This window comes from Doryrhamphus excisus, linkage group LG12 (assembly GCF_037039965.1).
Source record: "Doryrhamphus excisus strain RoL-2023G ecotype Guam linkage group LG12, RoL_Dexc_Guam_v1.1, whole genome shotgun sequence".
Taxonomy (NCBI): Eukaryota; Metazoa; Chordata; class Actinopteri; order Syngnathiformes; family Syngnathidae; genus Doryrhamphus; species Doryrhamphus excisus.
Genome location: NC_136368.1, coordinates 4,642,372 through 4,648,371, shown reverse-complemented (window position 1 = coordinate 4,648,371; position 6,000 = coordinate 4,642,372).

Here is a 6,000-nt window from a genome sequence, read left to right as displayed (position 1 = left end):
GTGGATGCAAAGGAGAAAGAGAATGAGGGCATCTTGTGGAGGAAATGTTGATGACAGGCGGTTTGCTGAGTTGCTGACGGTATGGTGGGACTGCAGCACAGGCAGTAACTTTACATATTTCCATTATTTTTCTCCCTAATAATAGAATAAAATCTGTAAAAAAAAAAAAAATCAAAGTCACAGTCACTAAGATATAAATCCTTGCATGACTCCATGATATACCATAGATATTATTATTGGTGACATTGCTTCCTGTTTACTATTCATCACTGCACTGTTTGATCTAGTGAGACATAAATAAGACACCAGAATAATTTATTATGATTTCCTGGCGCGACCCCGCTTGCTGTCATTGTTTCCATGACTGATGACACCCGGGGGGACGGAGACAAACGTGCAACGCTGTCACTGTTTTCACGTTCACTTTGAGTGTGAATTATTCAACCACTGCCTCATGTTGGATATTGGATGTCACAGAAAACGAGCAGCATTTAAAGAGAATATTGTGATTTGGGTTTGTGATATTGGTAATGGTAATGGTTTAATTTCATTTGAACATGCATCAGATTACAATTGAATGCATCACATAATCAGTTCACAGTTCCACATGTCCAAAAGGAGTCGGAAGAAGCAAAGTTTATTAAATCCTACCCCTCCATCTGGTACTTTTACAATCAGTAACTGTTACATTTGTTCACTTCCTGCTTTCCATAATACAGTTTAAGGTTTTTTTTTTTGGTTTATTTGGTTTTTTTATATAATGTACCTTGTACCAAAGTACAAGGTGACCATTTGGCTATGGTCACAGTCAACCAAATATCAAACATGGCAAAAATTCAACCAATGGTTCTCATAGGTGGTATACTGGATGCCCACAATGCCCAACAAGGCTTGAAATCAGCCCTAACTGAAAAGTCAGTTGGCTGGTACTTTTTATTTATCTGGTACTTTTTACAACTGGTAACTGTTACATTTGTTCACTTCCTGCTTTTCTGATATAATTTATTTCATTATTTTTTCACTATTATTTTTTTGTATATATTTTTTATTTATTTTTTAATTCATTATTTTTTACTATTATTTTATTTATATATTTTTTTATTTTTTTAATTTATTTTTTAATTTATTTATTTATTTATTTTTTGTTTCTAAAGAATGGTAGAAAATAAAACCTTGCCATCTTAAGTGAAGTCATGATGGGACTCCACATCATTTTTTGTTCACTTCCTGCTTTCCATAATACAGTTTAAGGTTTTTTTTTTTGTTTTGTTTTTTTTAATAATGCACCTCATACCGAAGTACGAGGTGATATGACCATATAATGACATACATAATGGGTACCCTAGTAAGTGTCAATATAGTGATATACTATAGCACATCATGAGTGGTTCAAGACTCTTCATCCTTGTATTTAGCAAACATCAACTGCTTGTATTGTTTCTTGAATTGCCTCATCGTTGTGCATTGTTTGATTTCCTTACTCAATCCATTCCATAGTTTGATTCCACATACTGAAATGCTATGGCTTTTTAACGTAGTCCTAGCATATAAGTGTTTCAAATGTACTTCTTCCCTGAGATCATATTTCTCCTCTCTTGTAGAGAAGTATTGGACATTTTTAGGTAATTGGTTATTTTTAGCCTTATGCATTATTTTAGCTGTTTGGAAATTAACTATATCAGCAAGTTTAAGTATTTGTGATTTTAGAAATAAGGAGTTAGTATGTTCTCTGTCTTATTTATGTTCTCTGTCTTATTTATGTCTCACTAGATCAAACATTGTGAATTATTCTTACTGAAATTCTTCAGTATTCTTCAATATTCTTTTTAAACACATGAATTTAGTATTTAGGTGAGTTTGAGCAGCTTTCCACATTTTGAGCAAAGATATGTTTATTTTATTTATTTATTTTATTTCTTTTAAATTGCACTCATTGCATAGTTTATCCATATTTCCAGCCAGTATTCCTCATGGGGGGAAATTCCTGTCTCACACTTGGTGTGGAAGTGGGGCACCGGAGCAACTTCCAAGTGCCTTCGGGCGCACACACGCTCATACCATCATCACACACACACATATTTATCCACTTGAGAGTATACATTACAGCACAGACACACATGAATTCCTCGTGTCAGACACTCGACCTCGGGGGTTTTCCATCCAACATCTGGAGCAGCTCGTGCCGCAACTCCTCTGTGACTTAATGAGACTCAGTGATGATTATTAGTGGATGTTTTAAAGTGGGGGAAGAGGGAAAAGGACAGAAATGAGTGTGGAGTTGGAGAATTGTTTGCTTTTTCGAGTTGTAGGACGCCCAAAGGGATAGGAAGAACCTCCAGTGCTTAGGATCTAAAGACTTTTTATGAGCAAGGCGGAGAACATTGTGCTTCGGGATGATGATGATGATGTTTTTATGTCTAGAGATGCAATATTTCGACAGATACTACAACTATCTGCTGATACAGACTAAAAATATGCATTACAGTGGTGCTATTTAGCATTCATGGCCCTGCAAATGTGTGTATTTTTGCACATTTCCTTATAAGTCCAATATACACTAAAAGTGTACCACTGTTTTAAAAAAAAGCCCATTATTTTTGCATGTTTATATCTTTTAGCTTCACTTACAGTGTTTTTCCATCAAGTCATGACATTTCGCAGTTTGTTTGGAGGTATTTGAAGGTACCATAATTACTGTGAGTCTCGCCTCGCTTTTCATATCATTTTTTGTACAAACATTTTGTACAAACTTGCATTGTTTTATTTCAGTATGACTAGTTCTTCTCGATGAAATGTACTTTGTTTGTATTTTGGAGTCTGTGGAACAGATTAATTGGAGTGCGTGAGGCATATGTAGGGGGTAAATCTGGGTTGCGTTTTTAGCAATTAGCTTGTTAGCTTCCATTGCTAATGAACAATGGCAATTATATAAAGAAGGGGAAGGTTCTGGAGCTTTTGTCACTTTTGCTTTTACAAATGTTGATGTTAAACTGTTAGCTAGACGGTTTGGACGTGTGTTTAATAATAATAATAATAATAATAATAATATAATAATAATAATAATAATAATACCTTTTATTTGTATAGCGCTGAAGAATGGAGTTGAACAAAAGCAAGCAAACAGAGCAAAAGATACACCAAAATACAACATTCATTTGTCAATACACAGTCAGGTATAAAAAGTTAGACCAGGGGTCTCAAACATGCGGCCCGCGAGCCAAATGTGGCCCGCAGGACACTAGTTTGAGGCCCCTGCCTCGATATGAAAGTTTAATGTTAGTGTGTCCCGCGTAAGTTTGATATGGATGCTGTATGGTATCATGTACCCAGAAAAAATTATTACGTTTGATTAATGTTCATGTTAAAGGTTAAATAATTGTTAATAGTTATCCTCCCTATCCATGTGGAAGTGGTAAGTTTTTGGCTATTTAAGTTTAAAGGAAATAACTTGAAGGCTACCGTTTAGGTCGCTAGCTCTCTCGAGTTAGCATGTGTCTCAAGACCCTGCAGTTGCGCAATATGTTGTAAATAAAAAGAGTATAAATGTGACTATAGTCGTGTTTTGTCATGTCTACAGGGCTCTAATAATGCTTTGTTCATTTTAATCTGAAAAAAATAATTTGTCTACCCACCAACTATATGTGGTTTCTTAAGTTTTTATTATTTGCCGTTTTGTTATTATTATTATATTTATTTATTACTGATTGATTGATTTTCTTTATTCTTAATTTGTTTATTTATTTTTCATCTTATTTGTGCAGAAAAATGCGTTTTTGTTTTTTTTTTGGAAAACCTGATGTGGCCCAGCCTTGCCCAGACCCTAGCTCCAGTGGCCCCCCTCAAACAGAAATGTGACTCTTTCAAATAAGACCATGCTGTATGTATAATTGCTGAATGTATAATTAAGATTTGTAATTAACATATCAATCCTGCACTCCTGATGAGGCAGGTGTGAGATAACGCTGAGCGCTGCTGATGGAAACTCACATTAAGCAGAGTGCAGCATCATGGATTTCCCAGTCCATATTCTCCAGAGAGAATCTACAGAAATGTACGTACACCTGCCTCCTGACAACTTTGATGAAGATGACAGTGATGCATTCAGAGGATGAACACCAGTCACCTTGTTTTTTAATTTTCTAGTCAGACTTTTGTCCTTCATATCCGATATTTCGTTTTTCCAGGTTGTGCTGAACCATATAAAGAAGGTCATTTGTTTGCTGGTATGTTTATGTGTGATGTGATGCGAAGGAAATAGCTTTTAATTCCATGGCCCATTAAAAGACGTTTTGACGATGTAGACGGTGCTATTTGCATCCAATTTAAAAAAAAAAAAAACATTTCCATTCTTGATGAAGAATTCAGTGTAAGTGAGACACAAATTAACTCAGAAGGCTCATTTGCAATGTGGTACCGCTTTTAATGACAAACACAGACAGTACAAAGTATTTTTTTTGGTCCTCATTTTCATTATCTTGAACATTGACTTTTAAGTGTTGTGGCCATTAATGCACATCTTATAAACGGTAATGAGAGTTTTGATAGCAGACTTGGGTGCCTACATACATGTGTGAGGGTGTAGTCTCCTAACTGACCGTATATCTCATAACTAAGTGACCAAGTGGATATTGGATATTGCCTCATAGTCCTTCTGCTGACCCGACTTGAAAGGCACATAATTACTTGGTCTGTTCTCCAGTTTTAACTCTCATTCTGCATGTGTAAAGATAATGAAGCTGCCTCGGCTGCTGACTAGGAAGTTAATGAGATGATGATGTCTCAAAAGCCAGGGTCATTTTCACAGACAGATATATCGGCGGGTTAAACACAACTTTGACATGCATTAAACATTTAATCCAAAAAATCCGCACCGTATCGGAAAGCAAAATGTAGAACAATTTGTAGTAAGTGTTTGGGTTTGTATTCTGGATATGCGTGTAATGAAGCATGGACGTTCCTTTCCAATCCAATTTATTGCAAACACTCAACTCCAGCGATGGGAAACACAAAATAACGTAATCACCGGAGGACATTTCTTTTTAAAATACAGTGAATTTCCAAGTAGGATTCCTTATTTATGAATGGAATATTCTTGTCCACCCTCGGCCATCTCTGTGGGGAGTTTGCATGTTCTCCCCGGTTTTCTCCGGGTACTCCGGTTTCCTCCCACATTCCAAAAACATGCAAGTTAATTGGCCACTCTAAATTGTCCATAGGTATGAATGTGAATGGTTTCTTTGTCTATATCCAGGGTGTACCCCGCCTCTCGCCCAAAAAAGACAGCTGGGATAGGCTCCAGCATCCCCCGCGACCCTCGTGAGGAAAAGCGGTAGAAAATGAATGAATGAATATTTTTGTAGTTAAAGGATAGAAACCTGTTTACAACATTCTGAATATTAAAAAACAAACTATTAGAGCCCTGTAAACACAAAATAACACCCCTATAGCCGCCTTTACACCTCAGATCAGAAAATAATCGCCCTTTTGGCGAGGGCTACCCTCCGTATTAGTCCTTATCGCCGAATTCAGGGGTCTCAAACTCAATTTACTTGGGGGCCACTGGAGCTAGGGTCTGGGTGAGACTGGGCCGCATCAGGTTTTCCAACAAAAAAACAAAAACGCATTTATTAAAAATGGAAAAATATACAAACTTTATCAGTGCTTTGGTTATGATTTTCTATAATAAAAGCGCTGATAAAACATTCCACTGTTTTTATTTTTCTGCACAAAATAAGATGAAACATAAATAAACATATCAAGAATAAAGAAAATCAATCAATCAGTAATAAATAAATATAATAATAATAATAATAAAACGGCAAATAATAAAAACTTAAGAAACCACATATAGTTGATGGGTAGACAAATTATTTTTTTCAAATTAAAATGAACAAAGCATTATTAGAGCCCTGTAGACATGACAAAACACGACTACAGTCACATTTATACTCTTTTTATTTACAACATATTGCGCAACTGCAGGGTCTTGAGACACATGCT